A 13,484-nucleotide genomic window follows, 5' to 3' on the forward strand; every position below is an offset into this window, starting at 1 on the left:
GGAAGCACAGGAGCTTTGTTATTCAGCAGCAAAAAGATCATCTATGACTGTATCTGTGGAGATCGATAGATAGATAGATAGATAGATAGATAGATAGATAGATAGATAGATAGATAGATCGAGATTTATTGATTCTTTCGAAAATTCATCTTGCTCCATACAGCTACAGACTAGCGCTGTTCTTATATAAACTCCGGATGATGACAATGTCCGACTAACCAGGAGTGGACATTGTCAGAAGTTGCCATTTCACACATGGAAGAGATTGTCCGTGTCAGATGCGTTCTCATGCAGCCAGTTCTTAATTTCGTCACAAATAACCAGGTTTTTTTGCCATTATTGTCTGCCAATTTTGGCATCACTGACAGAAGTTTCCGAATCTCACATCCCTCCAGTTGGACAATTTCGTGCAAATCCCCCTTCGTCCTTACCCACAGATCTCCCAGTGTTCAGACATTACACAGACTTTGTACTAGGGAGCTGGCAACGTAAACTCCATTTAATGTTAAAGAAATCACTGTTTCATTGATGCTCGTTGTCGCCAAAAACATTTAGGTGTTGAAGACTCAAAGGCTTTTAAAAAGTAAATGGGGGATATGCAATTCATAAAAAGGGGATACTGCAACTAAAATATTTGCTTTTTTTTGATAACCTAGGTGTTTTGATTTCAATGTAAAATACTTCACACTTATTTCCATTTCTCTCTATAAGAGACCAACCGGCAGAGAGCTTAGTTTTAATGCAGTCGCTTTGCTCTTCATCAAAAGCTTAGCATCCATGTTGGAGTAGTGCATGAGCGTCAGCCACGTATAGATTTGAATGGTTGCAGTGCAGAAATTGAGATGTTTTCCAGTGCAGCGTGCTTTGATTGAGTTGTCTGAGGAGAATCACCTTCATTTTATTTCATTCGTTACATAAACACAAAGATTCCCACATTTCCTCCTACAGTTTTCAAGCACAGCATGTGGATTAAGCTAATTCAAGCCTTGTATGTCCCGGGGTGGATAGGAAAGCGGGGATATATAATCCTGGATAAGTCTTAATTCATGGGCCCTTCATGGAAACTACAGCCATACCTCCTCTGTATGTAAAATGGTCTCTCAGCAGGCTGCATCTCAAGGCGTCACAGCATGTGAACTGCCTTTCAAAAAAAGGGCTATTACCATGTCATCTGTACGTGAGGTTAGTTGTAACTCATCTGCTTCTTGTCCTGGTGTGAAGTGTTTTAATTTATTCTGGTTGCATGAGATGCTACGTCCGTATGTAAAACTGTGTTTGTGGAGCCGCTGTGGCTATTTTAGTTTAGATAAATCCTTGGTTCATAGACAATATTTAAGAAAGGAGTAGTTTCTCTAGGGGTTATACATAATAATTGATTATTTTACTATATTAACTGTATATTTTCCTAACAGAAGTAGATGTCGGGGAGTGAGAGTGTATGTGAACATTGACATGAAAGGCCACATTGAACACACAACACATCGAATCCTGGCTGGTGTTTCTCTAAAGACGTCTTAGCTCAAAGGCATTGATGCAGATTGTTTTAGGGGAAACGCAAGCGAAAGAGATTGCAGCTAAATAAAATGGATTTTCAAAGCATCTTCTGTTGTCAGGAGCACAGAAACAGCCCCCCCCCCCCACACACACACACATAAATAAATACAAAGAGTCTCCATTACATGTTTCTTACGACTATTCAATATATCAACACAAAATGATTTATTTGGCCAGTGTGCAAAAGACATGCCACACATGTTAACTTCATAAATGTAACTTTATGAAATTCAAATAGCTGTTGAGATGGAGAGACGAATACAAACTTTCCTTTAAACTTCATCATTCCTCCAAAACAAGGCTGGACTGTTTCCTGAACACTGTTATGATGTCATAACGTTTGTCTTTTACGTAACATTTTTCAACGTACACTTAACGAACATTATTGTAACTGCCCTGCTGATTCCTGCCAGTAAATCCTGTTAACGTGGCTTGCTCGGCGGACGTTTTTACAGAGAAGTCACGTTGGTTAGGTCTTAGAGAGCTCGTCTTCTCACCACGTTTACGTTCCCTCCAGTGGAAGTCGAGATATTTGTGTGAGCTCTTGTTACTGTGAAGAGAAACTCTTTAAATACATTCCAGTCTTTTTGGCATTTGCACTAGAATACGTTTAAATGTTACACTAACAATGGTTATGGCATCTAAAGAGTTACCACTGTCAACTACCTGTAGAATTTTTGTTAACTGTGCGCCAGGCCTCGAAACGATAAAGTTGAAAGGTATTAGACGTCAAACATGTACCATGGTAGTGATCGGGGTTCAGTACCTGGCAGCAATCCCTTTAGTTTGGCCATTCGTGCCGACCAACGTTAATTGGCAATGTTCACAAGTTTGCTGATGATGTGACCTTTGTTGTGCTCTAGCTCTCTTTACTGTCCAGTGGCAGACCCCATGTTGAGAGGTTGGATCTGACATGGACTATGGTAAACATGGGAAAGGCTTAAAAAAGAGATAAACAACTGAAAATGGGAATGGATTCTTCCTAAAGTTCCCGTATTTGAATCAAGAGGGTCTTTATTTTGTAATTCAGGGTAAACTAATTTCAGGATGCAGAGGTTAAGAATGTAAAATATGAGTTCTTATGCTATTTGTTCCTTAATTGCATGTCATATATTCTGTGTGGAGCCCAATCACTGTAAAACTGTCTCATCAATGGAATTGAATCGGTCTTTTTGGAAATTAAATGCATAACACCAATTAAAAAATGTTTATAAAAAGCTTCCTTTGTTGTGTTTTTTTTCTCCTTTCTTAGCTCTGGGGAGCTTATTCTCCGGGGTCATTTTGTTTTCTTGCCTTGCAGTTTTCCTTGAATTAGTGTGACACCTAAATCATGGTCGCAGGTTTAAATTGAAGTTGATTGAGTGATTTGTAATCTCTGCTAAACCATAGTATGTCAAATTATTATATTAGGGAATATACAGTTGCATTGGTTAAATATGGAGAATTACTTTGAAGTGGCTCAATGGAAGAAAACCTTTATATACAATTAATATTAAAGTGGCTCTGCAAGCACGTCACTGAGGAAATGGTCGTTGCCTCCCTGTGTTTAGAGTTCCCTCAGAGACTGACCTTTTAATTAAAGAAATCTCTTCTATAATTAAAGACTTCGCTGCATATTCCAGGCTCTTAGTGAATATATTAATCTCCAAAGGCAGGGCTAACAAACCTTTACTAATCCCACAAAGAAATCTCAGATGTGTGTCTGGCGTGCGTTTGTGCGTTCCTGTTGTTTTGTGTGTGTGTGTGTGTGTGGGTGTGTGGTGGTGTGTGTGTGGGTGTGTGTGTGTGTGTAGGAATTGATTATGTTACACTATCACAGACACATAGGGCCTCATAGTATAACACTATAGTAACTATATCATATAACCAGTTTTGGTCTTCACTCTAAATTCTGCAGTAGTACTGGCACATTATATATACATATATATATATATATGTGTGTATATACATATATATATATATATATATATATATATATATATATATATATATGTGTGTGTATATATATAAACCAAAAGAAAGTTGTAGTTTGATGAAATCAACTTGGATACAACAGATTTCACCTGCAATCCCGTTATACTGCAATTCAAATTTATTTAAGGTGTCAAATCCTAAAAGAAGTTATCTCAAGACACTTTTCCATGGAGGGAGTGTGTTGATCTCGATGCATAAAGAATGGTGTTAGACGTGTGACTGACAAGCTGCTGGCTCTGTGTTGAGCAGACTTCATACATACTTCATGATCTACTGTACTATAGATTCTTAATTTATAGATTTGTTTTAAATGAAGATATGGCATCATAGCCTCTGTGCAGTAATGTAAAAATATCAAAAGAAAATCAGTATTTGAAAGGCTGATTATTCACATGAGCCTTGATTAGTCTTTTGTCAGTGACACCCTGCTCCACTCACACACTCACTGCATTTCCACATGTTCACACTGTCCACCTGCTTCTCTTCCCTACTCCACAGCTGCTCTTTAACAGTCCTGTTAATCCTGAATGACATACAAGGTGACAGATGTGAGAGTGTGTGTGTGTGTGTGTGTGTGTGTGTGTGCGTGCGTGCGTGCATGCGTATGTGCATGCGTGTGTGTGTGCGTGCGCTGTTTGTGTGTGTTTGTGTGTGTGCGCTGTTTGGGTTTTCCAGGTACCAATAGACTTTCCTTTTTACGGGGCTTTGAATGACAAACAGCAGGGAAGTGGTTTATGGAAAACTCAACACAAGTTATTAACATAAGAGAGAGAGAGAGAGAGAGAGAGAGAGAGAGAGAGAGAGAGAGAGAGAGAGAGTGAGATTAACAGGGACACTGTAAATGCAAAGGGCTGTATAATTTTGTGTGTGTGTGTGTTTGGTATGTGTGTATACATGTTTGTGTGTTATTTTCCTGAAGGCATGCATATACACTGTGTATCTTGGAATAAGTATAATTCCATTCCCACCATTTCTTCTCAAAGCAACAAAACGAACAAACAGTCCAGAGGGAGATCATTTCTGTTATTTGTTGGTTTTTCTCCGTGAAACATGAAAGTGACATGTGGGTTACGGTGAACGGCAACACCCGACTCAGCTCACAATAACATCGTCCAAATTAATTGCAGAAACAGTCAGAGTAATACCAGTGGAAACCTTTTGTCCACAATAACTTAAAGGCGCCATGACATTGTTGCATCGTAAACTTTTGGTTTGGCTTTTTTTTTCTTTTATTAGCTCACCTGAGTTCATTTTTAGGTGGTTATCGAATCTGAGTCTAAACTTTCAAAATCTTATAGAGTTGTTGATATGTTTTCTGTACGTGTGCAGTATTAATATCAACGCACATGTTGGCCAATAAGTAACACAAAGATCGCAATGCTGAATATCTGGAGAAAAGTCTCTTAAAATTAGATCTAATGGTGATGGAAAATGTAAAAGGTGCATCCCCTTGAATTAAATATATATATATATACTGTATATATATGCATTTTGTGGCAGTAACTCTCTTTTTAAGACGAGTGGTCTAAGTTTACTAAAGTTAATCTTGAGAAGCAAGTTGAGAAAATGCTGAAATTGGCAGTTACCTTATTTTATACTTTCTAAGAAAGCATTTTTGATGGGTACCAAGGCATTTTACTGCATCTAGATGCTTGAATTAAAGCCATAAGTCAACACATGGAGCCTTAGAGTTTGCGATACAGGCAGACGATGCGTTTAGGTCCCTGTATTTTCTGTGTAGGAGTGGACCATCAGCTGCACTGTGACACAGCCAGGAAGGAAAATCACAGACATGTGAACCCCAAAGTGAAGGCAGAAAGGAGGAAAGAAAGAGAAGTGGATGGAGGAGGCTGACAGATGGGGAGCAGAGGAGATTGAGTGATCACGGAGGACAGAAGGCAAGGCAACGTGTTTAAGTGAGAACAGGGAGTTCTAGCTGTGAGTTGCAGACAGGATACAATAAAGAAGTGGGCAGTCTCATTTTGCCACCTGGTTGCAATGTAATGGACAGAGAAAACAACCAATTGTTCACTTCTTAATGTCCACTAATCCAGTACATGTGACATCTTCTACACACTGCATCCTGTCAGTAGATCAGGAACATGACGATTCAATGTTTGGAGTCTTGAAAGTTGATTTGTACTGGAAACAAGGTGAAATAATGTCACTTTTCAACATGCTATACTATAACTTTTTTATGACTTTTTTGACATAGTATACTATGACTTTTTAATGTCTTTTTAGGAAATTGTATACCAGGACTTTTTTAAGACATGCTGTGTTGTGCCTCCTCATGATTGTCTACAAAATAGTATACTATGACTTTTTAATGACTTTTTTAACATGATATACTATGACATTTTAATGACATTTTTGACATGCTATACCATGACTATTTATTTTCCTTTTTGACAAACTATACTATGAATTTTTGATGATTTTTTGACATGCTTTACTATAACTTTTTATGACATTTTTCGACATGCTATACTATGACTTTTATAGACTTTTTTGACATACTATACTATGACTTTTTATGGATTTTTTTGACATGCTACATTATGACTTTTTAATGACTTTTTATTACATTTTTCAACCTGCTATACCATGACTTTTTAATGACTTTTCAACATAATATACTTTGACATCTTAATGACTTTTTTGACATACTATACTATGACTTTTTAATTACTTTTTCGACGTACTATACTATGACTTTTTAATTGACTTTTTCAACATGCTATACTATGACCTTTAAGGACGTTTTATGACATAGTATACTATGACTTTTTTCGACATACTGTTGTGGTTTGGGTTTTTTTGGGGGGGGTTATTTTTCCCATTTGGCCTTCCCTGTGTTTGTGTTTCGGTTTTCTCCCCAGTCTTGTGTTGTTGGTCCTGTCTTGTGTTCCCCTGTGTCTGTTTGTTCTACTTCCTGTTTTATTTTGATAGTGTAGTTTCCTGTCTTATCTAATCTTGTCTAGCTTTGCTTTGTGCTTGTCTGATTGTCCTGCCCCGCCCTAATGTGATTCACCTGACGTCTCACATGTTCCCCATTAACTCTTGTATTTAACCCCTGTGTTCCCTATGTCTCTTGTCAGGTAATCCTAGTTGTGAGTCCGGTCGCTGTGAGCGTCCCTGTGCCTGTATCCCTCATGAGTCCCCCCGCTCCTTACCTGTTTTTGTATTCTTTTTTCCCAGGCCTGTTTTTCAGGCCTGACTCATTTCCCTTTGGATTTTTGGACTTCTTTTGTTCCTCGGATTTGGCCTTTTCCCAGTGCTCCCTGTGACTTTTCTTTGAACTGTTTTTTCCCTTGTGGATTGCTCCTGTTGATTTTTCAATAAATTATCCTGTGTTCACCCGCCAGCCTGCCTCTTGGTCCTCCTTTCCCTGCTACCCACAACACATACTATACAAATGAAATGGATGAATGGAAGAAGAAGAAGAAGAACACACTTTACTACCCCTCAACGGGTAGTTATATTTGTACATAGTGTTGTTGTTGGAATACACAAAGGCCTTAGATACACACAAATACACACACAAAACCCATAGACAAGTATTAATGTAAAGTTGTCAGAGCGAGTGAAGGGGCTGCCACATGATAGAGGCTCCAGGCGGTTGGGGGTTCAGTGTTTTGCTTAAGGGCACCTCGACAATGACCAGGAGGTGAAGAAGAAGATTGGCGCCAACCTCCAGAGTCAGGCAGGAAACATCAGACCCAGACCCTGCAGACTCTGTAGACCCATCACACTCTGGACACAACCTGATCCAACTTCTCACATCTGGAAGACACTACAGATAAATGTACGACAAAACAACTACACAAAAAAACGTTCTTTCCACAGGCCGTTACTCTGATGATCACTTAGTTCAGTCACAGTGTCTGAAAATATCCCCGTGCAATAACCTGTCTATTAAAGGCTTTATATGTTAAATGTACACTGACAAATCGTTAATGTCAAATATGAATCTTTGCACATTGTATATTCTGTCACATCCACCTACCTCATGTATATAAAGTAACCTCTTTCATCCATCATTTCTTCGTTATTCCGTCTCCCTTTGCACGAGTGCACTAATTTAAATGTTGTTCTTCATACACAAATACTTTTTCACAGAAATGAATAATTGTGCATAGCTGTGGAGGTTTTATCTTTGTCCGGGTTTGTTTTCTTTGTTTTAGCTTTGTGTCTGTTTCTGTGTATGTACATTTAGACCAAAGACAACGTGTTAACAAACTCTGTATGGCCAATAAAGCTGATTCTGTGTCATGGCTTTTTTATTACATAATATAACAGGATTTGTTTTTTCATACTATATGACTTTCTTTATTAACATACTGAACTTACACCTATTTGAACATACTAGACTATGATTTTGTCTGAATTATTTTCTACTTACATGACTTTTCAACATACTATACTATGTGTTGTGGTTTGGGGGTTTTGTTTGGGGTTATTTTTCCCATTTGGCCTTCCCTGTGTTCTTGGTCTCGGTTTTCTCCCCAGTCTTGTGTTGCTGGTCCTGTCTTGTGTTCCCCTGTGTCTGTTTCCTGTTTTGTTTTGGTAGTATGGTTTCCTGTCTGGTCTAGTCTTGTCTAGCTTTACTTTTGCCTGTCTGATTGTCCAGCCCCGACCTAATGTGATTCACCTGATGTCTCACCTGTTCCCTGTTATCTCGTTACCTTTGTATTTAACCCCTGTGTTCCCTCTGCCTCTTGTTAGATCCTTGTGTCTTGTGAAGACGGCCGTGTCTGCGGTCCAGCCGTTCTGCCTATAGTCTCCTTGAGTTGTTCCCTGTATTGTTTACCTGTTTTTTTTTTTTTTACCTTTGTCTTCCCCTGGACCTGTTTTTGGAACTGCTTGCCTTTTGTGCTTTTGTTTTTTTTTGTGTTTTGGATTCCCCTGGCTTTTGGACCTTGCTTGTTCCCTGTGTGTTCCTGGACGGTGTCAATAAACCTGTTTGTACCTGCCCTTGCCTAGTTCCTGGTTCTCTGCGTTTGGGTCCTTCACCTTGCCGTACCCTAACACTATGACTTTTTATGAATTTTTTCGACATACTATACTATGACTTTTTATAATTTTTTCAACTTACTATACTATGACTCTTCATGATTATTTTGACATACAATACTATGACTTTTTATGACTTTTTTTGACTTACTATACTATGGCTTTTTATGATTTTTTTTGACTTACTATACTATGGCTTTTTATAATTTTTTTTTTTTAAACATACTATAATGAATGTAAATGATTTTTTTTAGACATACAATACTAAGACTTTTTATGATTTTTTTGACATACTATACAATTACTTTTTTTCGTTATACAGTACTTTGACTTTATACTGAATGTTTTTGGCATGCTATACTATAACTTTTATTTCAACGCACCATAATAAAACTTTTTTCATTACTTTTTTGACACACTATAGACAGATTTTTTTTCGGCATTTTATTCTAAGACTTTTTATGATTTTTCGACATACTATACTATGACTTTTTATGATTTTTTTTTTTTTCAACATGACTTTTTATGACTTTTTTGGACACACTACACTAAGATTTTTTTTATGATTATATTGACATACTATACTATGACTTTAAATGATTTTTTCCGACATACAATACTACGACTTTTTATGATTTTTTTTTTGACATACTATACTATGACTTTTTTTTCGTTATACAATACTATGACTTTCTATGAATTTTTTCAACATACTATACCATACCTTTTATTTCAACGCACAATAATATAACTTTCTTTATGACTTTTTTGACACACATACATTGACATTTATTTCGACATACTATTCTATGATTTTTTTATATTTTTTTGACATGCAATACTATGACTTTTTATGTTTTTTGGACATACAATACTATGACTTTTTATATTTTCGACATACAGTACGCATAGTGTAATTTTAATGACTATTTTATACAATGAACTTTATGACATATTTTTCACCATACTATACTATGCTTGTTTTCAAAATACCTACCATAACTTTTTAAGACTTTTTATCAAGACTTTTTTGAGATACCATACTATGACTTTTGAAATATATTAATGTAATTTTTTTCAACATACTATACCATGACTTTTTATAATTTTTTGACATACTATACTATGGCTTTTTATGATTCTTCGGCATAGTATACTATGACTTATAATATTTTCGACATACAGTACGCATAGTGTAATTTTAATGACTATTTTATACAACGACTTATGACCTATTTTTCGACGTACTTTACTATGCTTGTTTTCAAAATACTATTGCCTATTATAACTTTTTAAGACTTTTTCATGACTTTTTCTGACATACTATACTTTGTTTTTTTTAAAAACAAAATGAATTTTTTGACATGCTATACTATGACTTTTATTTCGACATACTAAAATATAACTTTTTTATGACTTTTTTCAACATACCATACCATAAATGTTGTATTGTTTTTATTTTTTACATGCCTTTTTTCTGACACACTATACAATAACTTTCATGTCATTATATAGTGTCATTTTAAGGACTATTTTATGCAATGACTTTCATGACTTTTATTTTTCGACATACTATAAATACTAATACAACACTATAGCTTATTACAACTTTTTAATTTTTTTTGACATACTATACTATGACTTTTTATGATTTTTTTCAACATACTATACTATGACATTTTTCATGACTGTCTTTTAGACATACCATACTATGACTCTCATACATTTATATACTCTATATACTTTTTATTTTAACCCAGTTGGAAAGAAATCCAAACTGTTCAGGGTTGCAATAACCAGCTCAGCACCAGGACCCAATGGGGGGCCATATCTGGCAAAGTGCCCCCAAGCTCATGCACCGTCTGTGGAAGATCCTGAGGGTTGTCTGGAGGGGGGGGGGGAAGTTGCAAGACAGAAAGTTGGAGATCTGCAGAAGGGGTGTGTCTTTCAGTATCCTTTCCCAACGGCTGTCAGGCTACCTCCTAAAGAACAAGAACATGGCAGAGAACCCCTCTGTGCAAAAGGGAGGAATCCCAGGGGTTCCCAGGTGCCTTGAACACATTGGAATCAAAGAGGCTGGTAAAGGGAAAGGAAACCTGGCTGTACCATGGCTAGACACAGTCAATGTGTGTGGCTCCACACCCCACAAGCTAGTGGGGGTGGCATTGGGGAGACTTTTGGAACAGCATATATTGTTGTACACAAGCTTGTGCAAAAGACAATAAAGTGTATTCAATTGTATTTATTATTCCTTGTATACTGAACTCCAGTGGACAACCTGTTTGAGTACAGAGACAGAACTGGGGGAAGTGTTGACTGACTGCTGCAGGAGTCTGTGTTGTGCAACGCTGCCACCTGGTGGACATTGTGTAACATCACAGGCAGCTGCAGGTTAATATACACAACATACACAAAGTACACAGTTAACCGTAGGTATTATCTGCATTATCAGCATTGTGCAGGCAGAGGATCAACATATGAAATACAACTCTTTCATGTAACAAGGGTAAACATTTACTACACAAATACATACAGTATATACACATATAAACATGTGTATATATACAGTATACCGTATATATGCATATCAGAATCAGAAATACTTTGATCGATCCAAGAAAGGATTTAATTCTGTGTTGCAGTTGCACAAATAATAGAAATATCAAGTAGAAATATAGAGAAATGTAAGGAGTGTGGATCTGTACGGTATTTACATAGTTAAAGGAATGTTATGCTAAGGTATTTACATAATTAAGGAGTTGTAATGGTGAACAGTAATAATAATAGTAGCAGTAGAGTATTGCACACATTTCAGGCCAGTGTCATTGCACTAAACAGATAATATACAGATAATATTGTCCAGTTTCCACCTCTCTAAGTGTGTGTGTGTGTCAGACACTTAGAGGGAGGAGTTATAAAGTTTGATGGCCACAGACAGGAATGACTTCCTGTGGCGCTCCGTGGTGCATTTTGGGAGAATGAGTCTTTCACTGAAAGTGCTCCTGTGATTGAGCAGCAAGTCATGGATTGTGTGTGGATTACGTGTGTATATATACTGTAAATACATACAGTATATATACACATAAACACATACTGTGTGTGTGTGTGTGTGTGTGTGTGTATATATATATATATATATATATATATATATATATATATATATATATATAATATGTATGTATATATATATATATGTATATAGGTCTATAGCTATATATATATATATATAGGTCTATATCTATATATATATATAATCTATATATATATATATATATATATATATAGACCTATTTCGACACAGTATACTGAGCCTTTTAAATGCAGAGAAGCAGAGGGGGGGGGGGGGGGGGGGTATTGAATGACTGCTGCAGGAGTCTGTGTGTGAAACGCTGCCACCTGGTGGACATTGTGTAACATCACAGGCAGCTGCAGGTTAATGTACACAACATACACAAAGTACACAGTTAACGGTAGGTACGACGGTGACCTCAGTCCAAATCTTATCAGCAGTTTGCAGGCAGAGTACCAACGAATGATAATGACATTTTTCCTGCAACAAATGTAAACATAAGAGTGTTTATCTGGTAACAACTTATCTTTTAGCTGCAATCGACTCATGACAGGGCATCACATGAGGCGCACGTTATTCTCAGAGGAGCAAATTCACAGAGGCAGCAATAAAATGTGTTTAAAATCTTTATTGAACACAATAACACACTTGTGTCTCCCCACCGTCTGAATGGCAGTTTACATATTTACAAGTATTTACATTATAAGAAAACCATTTCAAAAATATAGCTATTAGGCACGCCACAGACATTTTGTTTAAAGGTAAACACTCAAAAATCCAGAAAACTTGATTTAGTGAAGGGATTGTTGATTTGCATCTTATGATTACATCTTATAAGCCGTAACTCTTAGTTTTAAATCCATTACTTTTGTTTATTTTTAATGTGTTAAAAATAAAAAGATAAATAAGAACATGTACATTTCAGCACAAGTAAGACAAACCAACAAAAAACTGTAATACTCACTTAGCATATCTATCAAAATAATTGTAAATGATTCCAATAAGGATTCCCATGTTCAAAAAGGAGTAGGGAGAAGTTAAAACAAATAAAACCTTTCTGGTCCTACCCCCTTTTTTTGCTTTAGTATACTAACAATGTAGTTCTTCACTTCACTTCAGTCTCGGATTAGAATGAAACTTCTTTTGTGCAATTAGCTGTAAAGTCGGTGTAACTGACCTTTGATTCTACATGTATTCTGCAGACTTTACAAAGCAACAGTTTAACTGTACTGCAAAATCTCAAATATGTATCTGACTTCATGCGCTTTATTGGAAAAAAAGGTTCATGATGAGGAAGTTAAAATTAACTTGTAAAACTCAATTTTCTTAATATAAGAAACACAATATGTACAAGTGGACGGTAACGTGCGATGCACACACAGTCCGTGTGCACTGGAAGGCAACAGCTGATGTCATGATTGAAATGTCCTCTTCCACACAACATTAAGAACAGGTAATACACCGCCAACTCTACCTACTCATCAATTTCATTCTCAGGTTAAGGAAATATTCTAAAAGTGACATTAAAATGCGACAATGCACTACTTATACATGTCAATCAGGGAAATTAAAAAAGTGCAAAAAAAGCAAAATACAACCAAAATGAATTACAAACCAAAACAAAGAAATCAACACTGAAAGCTAACAAATATGTTCAATTTAGACTCAACGGTGTTGAAAACGTCCCATCCTTTATAAATGCGTGAATTCATACATCTTTACTCCTTACTGATGAATGAAACAAAGACCAGATGATACGCACATTCATTAAAATTTGGTGATTTGCAAGTCACAATGTAATGTCTGGCTTAACACGCATGGGTTCATGAACTCATGAGCACCACTGTATGTGCTACATGTGCTATATGTC

This window comes from Etheostoma spectabile, chromosome 10 (genome assembly GCF_008692095.1).
Source record: "Etheostoma spectabile isolate EspeVRDwgs_2016 chromosome 10, UIUC_Espe_1.0, whole genome shotgun sequence".
Classification (NCBI taxonomy): Eukaryota; Metazoa; Chordata; class Actinopteri; order Perciformes; family Percidae; genus Etheostoma; species Etheostoma spectabile.